Source organism: Planococcus citri, chromosome 3 (genome assembly GCF_950023065.1).
Source record: "Planococcus citri chromosome 3, ihPlaCitr1.1, whole genome shotgun sequence".
In the NCBI taxonomy this organism is placed as follows: domain Eukaryota; kingdom Metazoa; phylum Arthropoda; class Insecta; order Hemiptera; family Pseudococcidae; genus Planococcus; species Planococcus citri.
In genome coordinates, this window is record NC_088679.1 from 59,839,644 (window position 1) to 59,854,893 (window position 15,250).

General features: G+C 34.4%; 1 protein-coding gene across 5 annotated transcripts in view; it reads right to left on the reverse strand.

Moving 5' to 3' along the window:
- Positions 1-15,250, reverse strand: part of LOC135841590 (protein prickle-like) — a 511,819-nt gene that overhangs the window by 344,069 nt on the left and 152,500 nt on the right. Inside the window, exon 1 of one of the 5 annotated variants that reach the window (XM_065358613.1) lies at positions 12,368-12,596. The exons of the other annotated variants lie outside the window; for them this stretch is intronic. The gene's annotated coding sequence lies outside the window, so the exon portion shown is untranslated. Of the gene's footprint in view, positions 1-12,367; positions 12,597-15,250 lie in introns of those variants that run through there. 5 annotated transcript variants of the gene reach the window in all.

Sequence of the window (15,250 nt, forward strand, 5' to 3'; positions counted from 1 at the left end):
TTGATAGAAAAAAAAAGTTTTATAGCACCAATAGTGCCCTTTTGGATTTAGCTGGCCTCCCACGCTTGCGTTTTTGGCCGAAGGAAATGGATTTCGCCTCGGTGGGGGGGGGGAGCCCGAACCCATTTCTGACAACTTTGCATTCCAAGTACATGTTTACATGTTGTTCTTTTCATGAAATAAGGGCATGAGCAAGTTGATAATTCCAAATTGTTCGATACAATGCTGATCTTCCAAATTCAATGCGTGAGTTTGAGGAATTCGTCAAAAGTTTTCCAATGTTTGTCTGCAGATTTGAAGGTTTCGATCAATTTGGGAGTAATTGAGTGTTTGGCTGTGCTGGAGGTGGTGAAAAAAAGGAAGCAGCACTGGTATCGCCTGGAATTTGAATCACTTTTTTGTTTTGAGCAGCCCATTGATACCCAGAGATCCACTCCTTTAAAAACACATCTGGAGAATTGGCAAAATGTAGACAGTTTTGAATTACAACTTTATCATATTCCATTCTACCAATTATGTGCAGTTCAAACACTATACCCAAGTACAGATGTATATAGTTGTCGCTGAAAATCATACATACTTTGTCGTTCTAACACTCATATCTGTCGGGAGAAGTAGTCGTGATTCATAGACAAAAATAGTCGTGATGACGACCTGTTTAGTCGTTTAAAAACTTCTGTTTTTAGTACCTAATTTGTCGTTAATACCCCTCTTATTGTCGTAAGACTTGCCTGTCGTTCAAACCACCTTTTTTGTCGTTCGATTAAATATTTCCCATTACTGAACCTTTACTTTTTTTAAGATGGCGATGGCAAAGCAGTAAGTAACCGTAAATGCTGATTAATGCATTATAATACTGGAAAATTTTCAGGGGATGGCTCAGGCACTCCGCGTTCGGACTTCCATCCCTGTCCATTGGCGCCAAACAGACGCGACGGGTCCTCCTCAATCTGGAATGACTCATTAGTCAGGAAATCCCCACTCCTTGATTTCACTCGATTTGATACGCAGCAGGTGGTACATATTATTTTCTTCATTTGAGTTTTCTGCACTGTATGCAGTGATGGTGTGTATTGTTCTTTGCTATTGTATTTTCCATCATGTCTACCTCTACTGTAAGTAATAAGCATTCACATTCAACAACAAAAACAGATGATCCAACTTTTATTATGAAATAACTTTTTTATAATGGAATTTTTCCTCTTCACAACCATGTTCACCTATTTTAGATATTCATATTCCGTGCGACATGCCAGTGCCAGTGTTAGTAAGTATTCATTTATTTTTCTTCTATCTTTTTGGTATGTTTTAGATTATTTAATATTGCACCAATACTAGCCTTTTTTCACTTTTTGAAATCGATTTTCTATTCTTACATTAGATTGTAAAGAAAGTGGGCTTCAAGATGAGCAGAAAGTGCTAACGGATTATCTAATAGCAGAAAACCATGGGTTGCTAGTGTCATTGCATCAAAGATTTAGATATGCATCGATTGCATTTAATTTGCTATTTTCTGTTACAAGTAAGTAGGTACTTTCTTTGGGGACATCTTAAACAGAAAGTGTACACAGCCAAAGTTTATGATTTGGAAGATTTGCGTGCCGATTGTGCCACAATCAACAAAAGCATGTCGAAGAACGTTTTGAAAAGTTTCGAAAAACGACTGATTTTTGTAAAAGGTATACCTACCAGCAAATATTGTATAGATCTAACTTTTGATACGAAACAACTTTTTTACAATGGAATTTTTCCTCTTTACAACCATGTACACATATTTCATTTCTCTCAAGCAAACAGGTGAGACACAGCAGTGTTACCAACATGTAAACTTTTAAATACCGCACTAATAACAATATAGTTTGTTGTTCTGTCAACTATTTTGCTCAAACTTCAACGACAGAAGTGCTTAAACCTGTACAGTCGGTACCAATAAAAGAATTATCTGTAATTATGTATGTAAAAATGGTGTAAGTATCATCTGCTAACCCTAGAGTATGTCAGATTATTCAAGCTGAAATTAAGAGTTTACTAGGCCAAAAAAGCAAATAAGATAAGTAAGTTGGTAAGTTGTGAAAGAATTAGTATGCTTTTAAATTTAATTATGCTCAGATACTCTATGCCATTCATTATTGACCTGGTGGTGTCATTAGTGACAGCGATGATGGAAATCAACCACTTCCTTATCTTCTTTTCACTTCTACTAGTATTCACCCACATTTTTTCTCGACTTGAAACTCGCATTTCTCGACATTCACATGAGCTCGTTTGTTTGATTACATTTTTGAAAGTTGTGCTTCATTAAGTATGTACTTTGATTTTAAATTTACGTTTTACATATTAGGCCATTTTATGAGATAAACCTCGCATCGCTCAACATTCGCATGAGCTCGTTTGTTTTATTACATTTTTTCAAAGTTGTGCTTTTTAGGTCTTTTAGAACCCCATTTCTATGGGGTGAACCTCGCATCGCTCGACATTCACGTGAACTCATTTGTTTAACTAGATTATCTTGAAATTGTGTTTAAAGTAAGGCCTTACTCTGATTTTAAATTTGAATGTTTTACAAGCCCATTTCGTGAGATGAATGAGGCAAATGAGGATATCAGCCACAGTGAAACTGACAAGGCTAATACCAGCAATGACAGTGAAGGAGATACCGCTGCGGGCATTATTTCAACAAGCTGATGTTCAAGACCAGGAGCACTGTATCAACTTTCAATCAGTGCTGAAAGTGCCCCATCTGCATTAAGGTGAGGAAGCGTGTAACTGTGTCGGTTATTGCAGGGAAGCTTGGTGTGAGGGACAAGCTTTTCCCAGGATAAGAGTAGGGCAATGTCATATTTGCCTAATAGGCACCTGGAAGTGTGGAGTATAGATCCCTTGCGGACATCTTGTATGCCAAAAATGCATAATTAGGAACTTGGATGTGGTCATGTAGAAAACAGGCTTATACTGAAGTTGTCTGCAAGGATTTAGTGTAGAGATATATTCATTTTTTGAAATTTTTATGTGTTCATTTTTTCATATGTGTACCAGTACCGTACCCTAACATTTTTCACATTTATGTTTGCCATATTTTTTTTATTAAACATTTTCAAAAATAACGCCTATTATACATGGATAAAGTAAGTAATTTTTATTCTATTTTACTTGTAGATTCAACTGAATAGATTCCCAATTAGTAGTACTATCTTTCTTGAATATTCTAAGTGATTGAGAATCCAAAAGTTTTCATTGCTTATTACAATTGAAGAGCTCTATTCCAAAGTGGGTTAAGTTATTTTTTTAAAAAACACGTTTTACGGAGATTTTTGCTTCAAAAGTGGGTCAAGTCATCGATTTTTCAAAATAAATTTTTCTACAAGCAATTGTTCGATGTCCAAAGAAAGGAAAGGTGCACCGACCTTTGGAAACAGAACAAATTTTAGCATCAAAAATTGTAAACGCATTTTTGGGTGGAAAAAATGTCTTAACCCACTGTGGAATAGAGCTCTTCAATTGAACCCGTCGCATTAGAAGGGTCATATGTGTGTATTGTACATATATGTCCTTTTTAAAGCGACCACACATTCGAAAACTACGTCATCCCCTCTTTCATATAACACCATTCCCACTCCTCAACCTTCAAATCTCATCGAGATATAGAGGCTTCAAATTACCAAAGTAGAAAAAAAACCACGAAAACATGAATTTTTCAAGTGACTTTTTAGTGATTTTGATTTTTCAATCTTGAATTTTTATTTAAAAAATAGTGCAACTTTGATGATGTTTTTCTTGGGGAAATATTGCTTCTTCAGCATACCTGAAGGTTTTAATCAAAAGATCAAAGTGTAAACTTTCGTTGAAAAAAAAAAGTGGTCCTCAGTTCTTTTTCTATGGTGCTTTGAAACGTTTTGCTCAAAACTCGATTGCAAGCGCTGTGATAAATACACACGCAGTGTTCCGAAGTTGGTAACATTGGTTTTCGTTAGTTGAAGAGTTACTCGTACTCTTTCAATTGCAAAAAATTCCCTACTTCATGGTGAAAAATTGAACCAAAACTTCAAATCGATTTTTGAAAAACCAGAAATTTTTCTATATGTATTTGTAAGTACATACATACCTACGTACTATTTCACGGTTCTGTTAATGTTATATGTATTGGTTGGAGAAGATGTACAAAGTAGGTAATTTTTATTTTATTTTGCTTGTAGTTTCAACTGATTAAGATTTCCAATAGTGGTAAGTACCTAGGTATCTTATCTTGAAGTACCTAGGTGATCAAGAATCAAAAGTTTTCATTCAAAAGATGTGTAGTTTAGATTTAGTCCAGAAAAAGAAAGAAAAATACATTACATCAGGTTAATTTCGTTTTTTGACCATTGGCAAGTTTTTAAAAACTGAAATCCTTTCAGGTCCAGGCCAGTTGAGCAAAGCAAGAAGATGAAAGCTGCGTACCTCAGTCATTTTTGACCTCTCAAATCAATCAAACTGTAGATTCAAGTACCTTTAGAGGTTTCATCAAATTTCTGGCACTCAAGTTTTCAAAAAAATTCTTCAAAAAGGGCTCAGCTCAAATTCAGCGCATAGATACATAAGATAAATAAAATTAGCAGTTCTGAATTTGATTCTTGAAACGATCAAGAAAGTCACAGAAACAAAAAATTCAGGTTTGTATGCGCTGAATTTTATTTGGATCTTTTTAAAGGAATTTTTCAATTGTAAAAACTGGCTAATCCAACACTTCGATGAGAGACTCCAAAACGGGTAAGAAACACCAAGTAAAAATTGTTTAGTAGGTCGAAAATAGAATAAATAAACAGTTGTCTGCTTCAATTTGATCAAATTTCTGATGTGTCTATTTCCATTGGCAATAATGAGCAAATTAGAAAATTTCTAAAAAAGTGACAAATGAAAAATTAAGCTCAGGACTCGAAATTTCACTCTTTCGATCTGTTATGTTCACCGATATTCTATCGATCGAGATACTTCCTTGTAAAATTGAAGTTCATAAGACACCAACATACCAAAAACATGCACGACGTTTCAGTCATTTTCATCATCATCGCCTCATCTCTAGATGAATAGTTACAATACATCGCATAGGACGAAATCGAAGGTAAGAAGGAAACACCGTAAGGAAGAGCCCCTCGTATAATCAAATGGATATTCGTTCGGGATTCGTTAAAAGGAAACGGGTTAATTAGACGCGGCGGTGATACTTAAACTAAACAATTTACGTCTACGGATATTTATTGTATGGAAGCGATACGCGGCTATAGGCGATGGTGTTGAATGAGAATTGGGTATATTAAGGATGATTTGGTTATTTATATATAGATTGTCGGCGTATTGAAATAGAGTATAATGGAATGGTGGCGAAAACGGGTGGTAGAATGTTTATAGAGTTTTGGATTTATTTATTGGCGACACGATATGGTTATTTCGTTTACTCGCAGTTCCTCGTTCACGGGCGTTTATGTTACCGAAACACGAAAAGGGACGACGTTTTTGTTATACGAGACAGAAAGGGAGAAAGAGCGAATCTGCTTCGCGTATATCTGTGTTCTGTATAGTTTTGTAGCTATGTACTAGTATCAGGAAGGACGAAGAGAAATTGCGAAATTTTAACTTCGCCATTTCGCCACCACCCATTTAGCATCTAATGAATAGAATATATATACAGGGATTTGAGTATTTCGCGGTTTTTAGGGTCTAAAAGCTGAGACAGCGGAGATGGCGGTGAGGGCGGCATCGAGTCAGTTAAATTGTTTCATTATGGGGAGAGCGAGCGGTTCCGAGACATGAAACACAAAGGCAAAAGTATATAGACCGCACCCGATCGCACTTCTGGACCGAAAAGAATATTATGCCTCCTTTTATACTCCTACGACGATGATGAAAAGCAGTACAGCCGAGAAGGAACAGGAAGACTCGATTCAAACGAACCCTACTTTACTATCGTTCTTTCTCTCTCTCTTTCTCTCTCTAGTACTTATTTCATCGTTTTGATAAACTTGTTGAAATCAATTAATAAAAATTTACATTCCGCGGTTAAAAAGCCTTTTATCGTGTATGAGAGTTTGAAAAGGATCGATGCGGTGGAGATTTCTTCCCCTTTCTCGGTTCACCAGTTCGTTTGAACTTTGACTTTAAGTAGCGAATATCGAGTGCGATAGAAGGGGTGATTTTCAGTAAGTAAGTCGAAAAGTAGGAATAGTATTAGGAGTAAGTGTATCAATTTTAACGCGATTCAACCACATAAACTCAGTGAAAAAAAAACGAATATACCTAGTGTGTACGAAGCGATAAAATTTTCTAGCAAGTGAAGAAAAAAAGTAAGTAAGTAAAGATATTTACGTGTTTCAGATCAACACGTTGCTCTACACGAAAGTGACAGAAAGGATACACATCATAAAAATATATGTAGAAGAATTATTCAAAATGTTTGAACTCGCTTTGCTACATGTTTTTCTACACACCCCGCTCTCTCCATGACCTCACATTGTCGCCCTATTCAAGGTACTATAATTCAAACATTTTTAATGACGTTTTTCTCACAATGTTTCAATGATGTATTTTAAACTGAAAAGACAAGGCTAGAACGCAAAAATTTTAATTTAAGTCAAGGATTTGCGAAATTTCGTTTTTTAGGAAGGTAAATTGAAAAAAAATCATCCCAAGGTGAGAAATTTCAATGAGATCTTTTCAAACAAATTGTAAATTATTCAAAATGATCACCTTCGTTTCGGCTGGACTAATAATAATTCATACCTTTACCTACCTAGGTATGTACTCGAATCTTTTCGACATCAATATATCGTGAGGGGGCAGAGAGCAACTTGCAATCCTCTTCAAGAATCTTAAGATTGCAATTTCACCAGAGTAAATTCGATATTAATCAAAAAAAATTGAAGAAAATGAAATAAATTTTGTCACAGTTGAAAATGTTTTATTTTTTGCTCTCTCCCAATTCTTCGATTGATAATTTCTGAAGTTCTGGTCGTTTATTTCCATTTCCTTTGCCTTCCCTCCTCAATTAACGATGTTAATATGTACTTACTTACATAACTTAAACAAAATTGAAAATGTTTAAAAAAGTCCCCAAAAATCAAAGATTTAACCACCTGAATAACCAAAATTCTGACTAGAGGTTTTGAAACACTCCTACGTATGCTGGTTACCTGGCAAAGGGATCAGTTTTCAATTTAATAGATTCTCACGAAAAATTATGGCCAAATGTCGTCAATAAAAGAAATGAAACATTTTTAATTTTACTTTTTTTTTTTTTTTAATTGATTCAAGGGACTTTTTGATATTCTTAGTACTTGCACATTATCATGTTCAGATCGTCGAACTCACAGCTATTTTCCACTGTCTCTGTGATATACTCACTTATGAATCAGAAAATAAGTCCTTCTTAATTCAAAGTGATTCCCTCAGCTCACTAACTGCAATTCAAAATCTATTTTCTGATCACCTTCTAATTCAAAACATTCATAAAACTCTATTAGACTTACAAAATGCAAATTACTCCATACAGTTTATGTATATGTATGTATCCAGCCATGTTGGAATCTCAGGAAATGAAATAGTAGATAAATTATAAATTCAAAATCCGCCACCACCCTTTCTCCTCTCACATTTATCACAGCTGACGACCTCAAATCTATCTTCACCCAAAGCACACTTAAGAAATGGCAAAACTTTTGGTCCCTCCAAACCTCAAACAAGCTCTTTCAACATAAAAAATCAGTCCATCCTTGGAAAAACCTCTCTCATTTAAACACACTTGAAGAAGTCATACTCACACGACTGAGAATTGGACACCAAAATTACCCATAACTACCTTTACCAAAAAGCACCAAAACCCTCATGTCAATTTTGCTCATCTGAACCCCTCTCTATTCAACACTTATTATTCTACTCTCCCCGTCTGCTCCAAGATCGATCATCTCTACAAATAGGACAAGACTCCCCATTCATTCCTGACGATCCCTCTGAAATAGAAAAATTCATCACCTTAATCAAAAAACATAACTTAGCGAATTCCATATAAACCTCCTTACGAAGGATGTAATAATCTAGTAATTAAAAACACCAAAAAAAAATGTTCAGATCGTTGAAGACACTCAAAAAGCTCAAATTTTGGAAGTTGTTTTTGATGGTACGAACCCCTGATAAAATTTTTAGATCGCCAACTCACGCAAATCTTTTTAAAAGGGCGAAATTGTAAATTCAGTTGAAAATTTTCATCCTTGGCCGTTCCCAACTGAGTGTTGAACACTACCACGGCTTACTTACGGAATATTTTGACGAATTTTTCAAACGTATCTTCTTTGAAAAACGTGCATTTTCAGCTTTTCAATTGTATTTTCGGTGATCTCTTTCAAAGAAAGCATTTTCACGATTTTTCTCCTTGAAATTGGTCAATTTTAACCATCAAATTTTTCATAATAGACGTGCAACTGCATTTATCAACCCGAATTTGAACCAAATTTGAAATTTTTTCTAGCTTTAAATGAAATATTTCTACTAAAAAATTGAATCGTACCAATTTAGGAACCACTGATCGGCTTTTCGGGTGACCCACTGACCCAAAATTCATGTCTATATAGGCTAGTCTAGACTAATATCAACAGGAAACACGAGTATTGCAATTTCAAAGGAACTAAAAATTCTCGATTTTTTCAATTATGATGACCGCAATTTCCCAAATTGAAAAAATCTCACTTGAATGAAAATGTGTGAGAAAAAAATTCAAATTCTCAATCTCTCTGAAATATTGCAATATACACCTATTCATTTCGAGTTGATTTGATCTCGTGGTCTCTTGAATAAGAAGGCAGAGGTTCCGAAAATTCGTCTTACATTTTTTTTAAAACAAAAATTAAGCATAAAAACACCAGTCTAAATTCGGATCCATGGTGTAGTTGAGCGTCTTTTACGATACAACTCTGAAAGAACTAAATGATGAAAATAAACACGATTGAATATTTCCAAAAATTATCTGGAATGACCTTCGGCAGCGTCCAAAATTTCTGTGAGTTTAAAGAAAATCGGTTGAATGAACATTTTCAACTGAAATAGCAGTTTTACAGCTTCAAAAGGAGTTGGAGACCGTTCGGGGTGATTTAGTGATCTAAAAATTGAATCGCTGGGGTTTTAGACCACAAGGAACAACTTAAAGCAGTTATTTTAAAAATCCGAGGATAGCGTTAAATCGCCTTTGTACCCGTAGATATGCTCTTTGCTCTGGTAAGCTTCCAATGTGGTACAAAGATTTGGAAACACTGGAGATGTGTTTCGAGAGAATCAAACAGCACATCTGATGGGTTTCTAAAATAATTTCAAATTAAGATTCCAAAACCATTTAAAATCAAATTTTTTATTCAACTAGATAGTAGGTAAGTAAATATATTTGCTTCCGATCAGTACGTTCCTCGACGTGAAAGTGACAAAAAATGTAATATATTCATTATTCAGTCAAAGGATTGAGCACTGAGTTAAAAATGTTGGATTTTTCTACGTATTGAGGACTTTTTTTTGCTAGACTCCTACCTTGCTCTGAAAATTCTTGGTACCAAACACGTAGGAATAATCACCAATAAGATTTAAACCGTTTTTCCAAATGGAATAGGGATTGTCCTCAGACAACACACCTCGCATTGAAAAATTGCTCCCAGATACAAAATTTTGGACTCGATTTCCATCATAACTTCCGGCAAACCATTATAAAAATAAAAAGAAAGAAAGAAAAAAAGAGAGGCAAACTCCATTAACGAAAATAAATGAAACAGAAACAAATTCCAAGCACTCTTTTCGTACGTTGGTCGACTGAACCAATGTGAAAAAAAATCACCAACAACTAATCACTTCGAAAAATATCTTCGATTCCGCTCCATAAATTTTTTTCATTTTCATCACGCTAGGTAAGTAGTAAGTACACAGTACAGCACACACACACAAGCAAAAAAAAAACCAACGAGAAAAAATTCAATATCGTGGAATTTTCTCGTGTGCCACTTTACCCTTTATTTTTCGTCGTCTTCTTTCGTACATTTTATATACGGACGGGTGTTTCGCGATTAAATGACTCATTCCAGATTTTCAAATAACAAACATTGAAGTTATCTTCTCGAAAAGACGACACAGAAAAACGTTGAGGAAAACCTTGACCTAGTTAAATTATGAGCGCAATTTCCACCGAGGGGACTTGAAGACATCGAACGACTTCTCAAATCCTTATCAATGTTTGCAAATACGAGCAGGTGTTGCAGGTGCCTTATTCTGATTCGTAATATTTCTAATACATAATATCGAATGAAGATTACTCGGGAGTTTTTTCGTTCCACAATGAAATCATTTGGGAGAAAAATTAATTTTTGATATTTTTTGGTAACACAAAATTTTGTCAATCTATGATTTTTTGACGACTGTTGGAAAGATCTAATTAGTTAGTACCAAGAAGCAGACAACAGAAACTTGGTTGATGTCCAATTTTTGAACCCCCCCCCCTTCCGAAAAAAATTGGAGAGCAGTTCGAACAGTCCTGGAGCCTTCAACGAATTTTCGGATATTCCAATATTGGAAAAATTCCATAAAAAGATTCAAATTGAAGTTCAGCAAGTGCAAAATTTCAAATTTACTCCTTTCAATGCGTATTTCAACCAATAAAAAAAAATTATTTGTGAAAATTATTTTTTGCCATTTCAAATTTGCAGTACATATTGAAAAACATCATATGCACTGATATACATCAACAAAATTAAATCTAAAAAAATTCCAAAAAGTAAGTAAATCTTTATCCTGGAATTATAAACTGAAAAAAACACGGATCTAGGTAAGCTTTGTGACTTCCTCGCGATTCTACCAAAAATAATGTTTCGACTTTTGAAAAATTGAACGAAAAAAAATCCAAACAAACAAAAATAATCACGTTATCTAATATCTACTTCCCAACATCTCCCTTCCTCTTATTCTCAAAAAGATCTCTCTAATTTGAATAATTTTCATCATCATCCCGGTCGAGTTTAAAAATAACTCTTATCAACGCGGACTCGAAAAAAAGTAGGAAAAAACACGGTAAAAAATTTAATAAAATTTTAATTAGTCTATCTACTCATTTAAAAAAAAGCAAAAAAAAAGCAAACGAGCTGAATTTCATTACTGATTTTTTATTATATTTCGAGTCGCAAAAAAAAATATCTTTTCCAGACAAGTGGAACAAATTATGAGATTTCTCCTTCTCTTTTTTTTTCAACCCGTATTTTTAAAATGGTTTCAAAAAAAATCACGAAGAAAGACTACATCAACAAATACATAGCGAGCCTCGTCGCGTCGCGTCCTATTCAAAAAAATAAAGAACCTCCAACGCTATAAATTTTCTTTCTTTTAGAAAAAGCAAATGATGTAAAGAAATTATATACGTAAAAAAACTTGGAAAATATTTTTATTTATTTTAACACGGTAAACATCGCGAATTGAAAAATTTTTCAACCTTTTTTCCAGCTACATTCGTTTTTTTTTTCATTTCTTTCTGCCTGTCTCTCTTTCTAAATCCACTCTCTTTTGACATCATTACTAGATAGATACAAGTCTCGAGACAAGAGCTGAAAAAAAACATTCGCGAAGAAATTTTTTCTCGTAAATATTTTCCAGCGATGAGATATTGAAATTGCGAATAAATCGTGTGCTTCGTTTTGAAATATTATCCGATTTATATGTACGAATAGGGTGTGTTGACCACAATTTTGTTGTCGAGGGAATTGAGCTGGCGTCCTTTTTTTCCCTTTCGATAAAATTTCATCTGCCATATTTTCACGTTTTTGTCATTTTTTCGAACGATGAAAATACAAAATATAAAATCACCCAATAAACAGGATCAAACCACGCGAAATGAATTATTGGAAAACTTCGTCCTTTCTTTCTCGTTTTGGATCATCACCCACACATGCGATAAGAAAGTCCTCAAAAATCACGTTGTATTGAAAATAGTCGTCAATGTCGCCCTCCCCCCCCCACCACATCAACCCTATTTTAAAAATTTTCAAAACGTAAAATACAGTTCTAATTTTTTTGTTACATTTTGAAAAAAATTTACTCAATTTTCCTAATTTTTAACTCATTAAAATCCTCAGGAAATACGAGAAAATTCACCAGAAAAATTCTACTCATTCTCTCCTTTCATCGTCAACATATGTAAAATGACTGAAAAAATTTCCTTAAGTAAAAAACCTGTTCGAGAGAAAAAAATTAGAATTTTTTTACTACTCTATCCCCTCCACATTTCTTATTTTCTTCAAATGATCAAAAATTATCAATCATTCGATAGGTGAATTTTTCGTGAAAAATAACTGAATCGATCTAATAAATTGATGAAAATTACCATTCAAAAAAAGGAAGAAAAATTCTCTCTCTCGAACGCAACGTAAATTCAGGTTAATCACCTCACGAAGCACCTTAAAACTTAATCACGTCTTCGATCAATCACCTTGGAAAAAATAAAACACCCCGAGACGAAAAAAAAACCCAACAAACTCGCGTAATTTAAACGAGAAAATGGTACTATTCGAACGACATTTCGACTTAGAAACCGAGAACAGACTACGACCAAATCACGTGGGGATGTTTGTAAAGAACTCGTCGCCGAATCGACTAGGGTGAGGTGAAGTTCGGGGAATGTTTTCGCGACTGCGTTTACTCTACGTAACGTCCACAATCCACACACCATCTTCAAGCTTCATCGTCGCCTCCGTCTAATGTTCTGTTACTAATTATTAAATTAATTACTTTTTAATTTATCGTAATCTTAATTTTTTTCACTTCTTTACGGCGAGGACGAAAAAATTCTTTATCGGGTAATACACCTAACGACTTTGCGAAACTTTTCACACACACATTAAACCGCCGCACATCGTCATCGTCTTCGCTGCGAACTTGCCGAGCGAAAAATTAACTTTTTAAACGGTGTATTTCGCGCTATTTTTTTTTATTTATTTTTTTCGTTAGTTTTTATTATTAAACATGCAGCTATAAAAGTGTTTTAAAAGCGTTATCATTATTTTTTTAAATAAAACACTTCGTTGGCGTAATTTTCGTTCTTCTCGACGTGGTTTTCGCGCTACCGTATAATGTGCGATGGCGGTCGTTAACGAAGTTGCGATTTTTTCCCGCGCTTTTCCACGTATCCGTCTTTCTCGCAACGCCATCGTTTTACGAACTGTTAACTTATCATTATTTTCCCCTCGTTTTTTTCCTACCCCCTCGGGTAATTTGATTTTATAGGAAATAGATAATTTTTTACTTTTATTAAAAACCGTGACGCTACTGCGTTCGTTGTTATTTTTTATTCCCTTAATCTTTACATCTTCTCTTCCTCGTTAACCCTTGCGTGGGATTTCGAGGTTTGAGCGTAGTATAGGTAAGACAGAAAATACGCGAAACAAAAATAGCAATATGGAAATTTTTAGTCGAGGACTGTCTTTTATCTGATGCTGAAATCATCAGAAACTGATGAATAACTTCATCAGTTGAATAGTTACCATACTATCGAACCAAAGCATTCATGCGTCGTGGATCGCGCGGTTAAGACATTATTGTCGGCTTTGATTAAAAATCGTTATTTTAATTGAACATTTTCTGCGATTTAAAAAAGTCAACTAATTTTATGAAAAATAATACATGTACCAACATAGAATAGGTGGTAACAAAAAAATGGGTTTTCCATCCTTTATTTTTTATGGCAAAATTTGAAAAATATGACTCTTCAAAAAGCATCAACAACATTAACTGATACCAGTAAGTATAGGTGAAATTCACCACCCACATTATCGTCGACTTGTCAAAACGAAACTTGAAAAAATCATCGAATGACAACTTCTTTCAAAGTTTTACTGACAACGAAAACAGAGAGAAAAAATATTGGTGGAAAACTGTAAGGAAAATGCGAAACGATAAAAGAGAGTTTCGCTGATTACATTTCGCGATATTTTTTTCTTTTCAAAGTGATTCATAATTGGCATGTAGAAAGCAACAGCGACGAGGATGACAGAAGGCAAGAAGAGTAAACGAAGAAAGAGATAGGGTAAGGGAAAGGAGGAAAACGGAACAAAAAATTACAGTATTTTGTTAACAACTTTGCCAACTTAGCGAGTACAAAACACGTTTCGTTTACGTTTCTGGCTGAAATTCGTTGGTTCATTTATCAGCAGGCAATAGGTTAGACAATACTTCTGACGTTAATGCATTTATCTTTCGACGAGCGGTACTGTAGGTTCGAAGTGCGAGGTATCAGAATAGAGTACAGGGTTTGAAAATCCTCGTTTCTACGAGTAACTAGAGAGCTCGAAAAGACTGAATTTCCACTCAAGTATGTCTACGAGATTCAAACGATATTTTAATTAGGTGGATGTGTATCTAGCTAAATATAGAAAATCGTAAAAATAATTTTTCAAGTAGGTACTAGTGTCGATATTGGTGCTGAAGGTGAATTAACCCTTTCGGCTACGAGACAAACTGACGGATAAAATTCGAAGTGCTTTAAACTGAGTAAGGTCGGTTGCTGCCTAGAACTCAAAATTTGCTGGAAATCGCACATTCAGAAAGTATTCATGTCACAAATGGCAATAAACCTTAAATTGTTCATTATTCCATTCATGACACCGAATAGCATTATAAATCAAAATCAAGCCTTCTGAGGCATCTGATATTTCAAGATGAAAGTATTGGTAACAAGCATTTTTGAAAATGGAAAAAAAGATGAACTAAAATAAAATTAGTTTGAGTAAAAAAAAGAAATTATTGAAGAAAAACAAGGCATGCGACTTCTGATAGTTATTCAAACTGCAAATGTTTGAAGGTGTTTGCTTGTGGGAAGATTAAAATTGATGGAAAAATCTTTGTGTTATAGAGAGCATTTTTTGAAATTTTGAAAACCCATGTCACAATTCAACGCTAATTTTCAATGAAATTGTGAAAAATATGTATCATTTTCATCTTCTGACACATACATCTCTCTTGAGATAATTTGCTTGGGTGAGTAAGTTGCCTCAGGAGATGACTGGGTAAACTTTTGCAAGCATTTGAATTTTATGATGGATATTGTGTCATAAAGACTGCGATCAATCAATTCATTATCTGTATTATGACTTCTAAAAAGTAATTCCAGTAATTCCACAACATGACGTACGTATTTTATTTTTATTATCTCCTTATGACAAATAGATTGAGGGCTGTATTATGACACAGTATCTATCATAAAATTCAAATG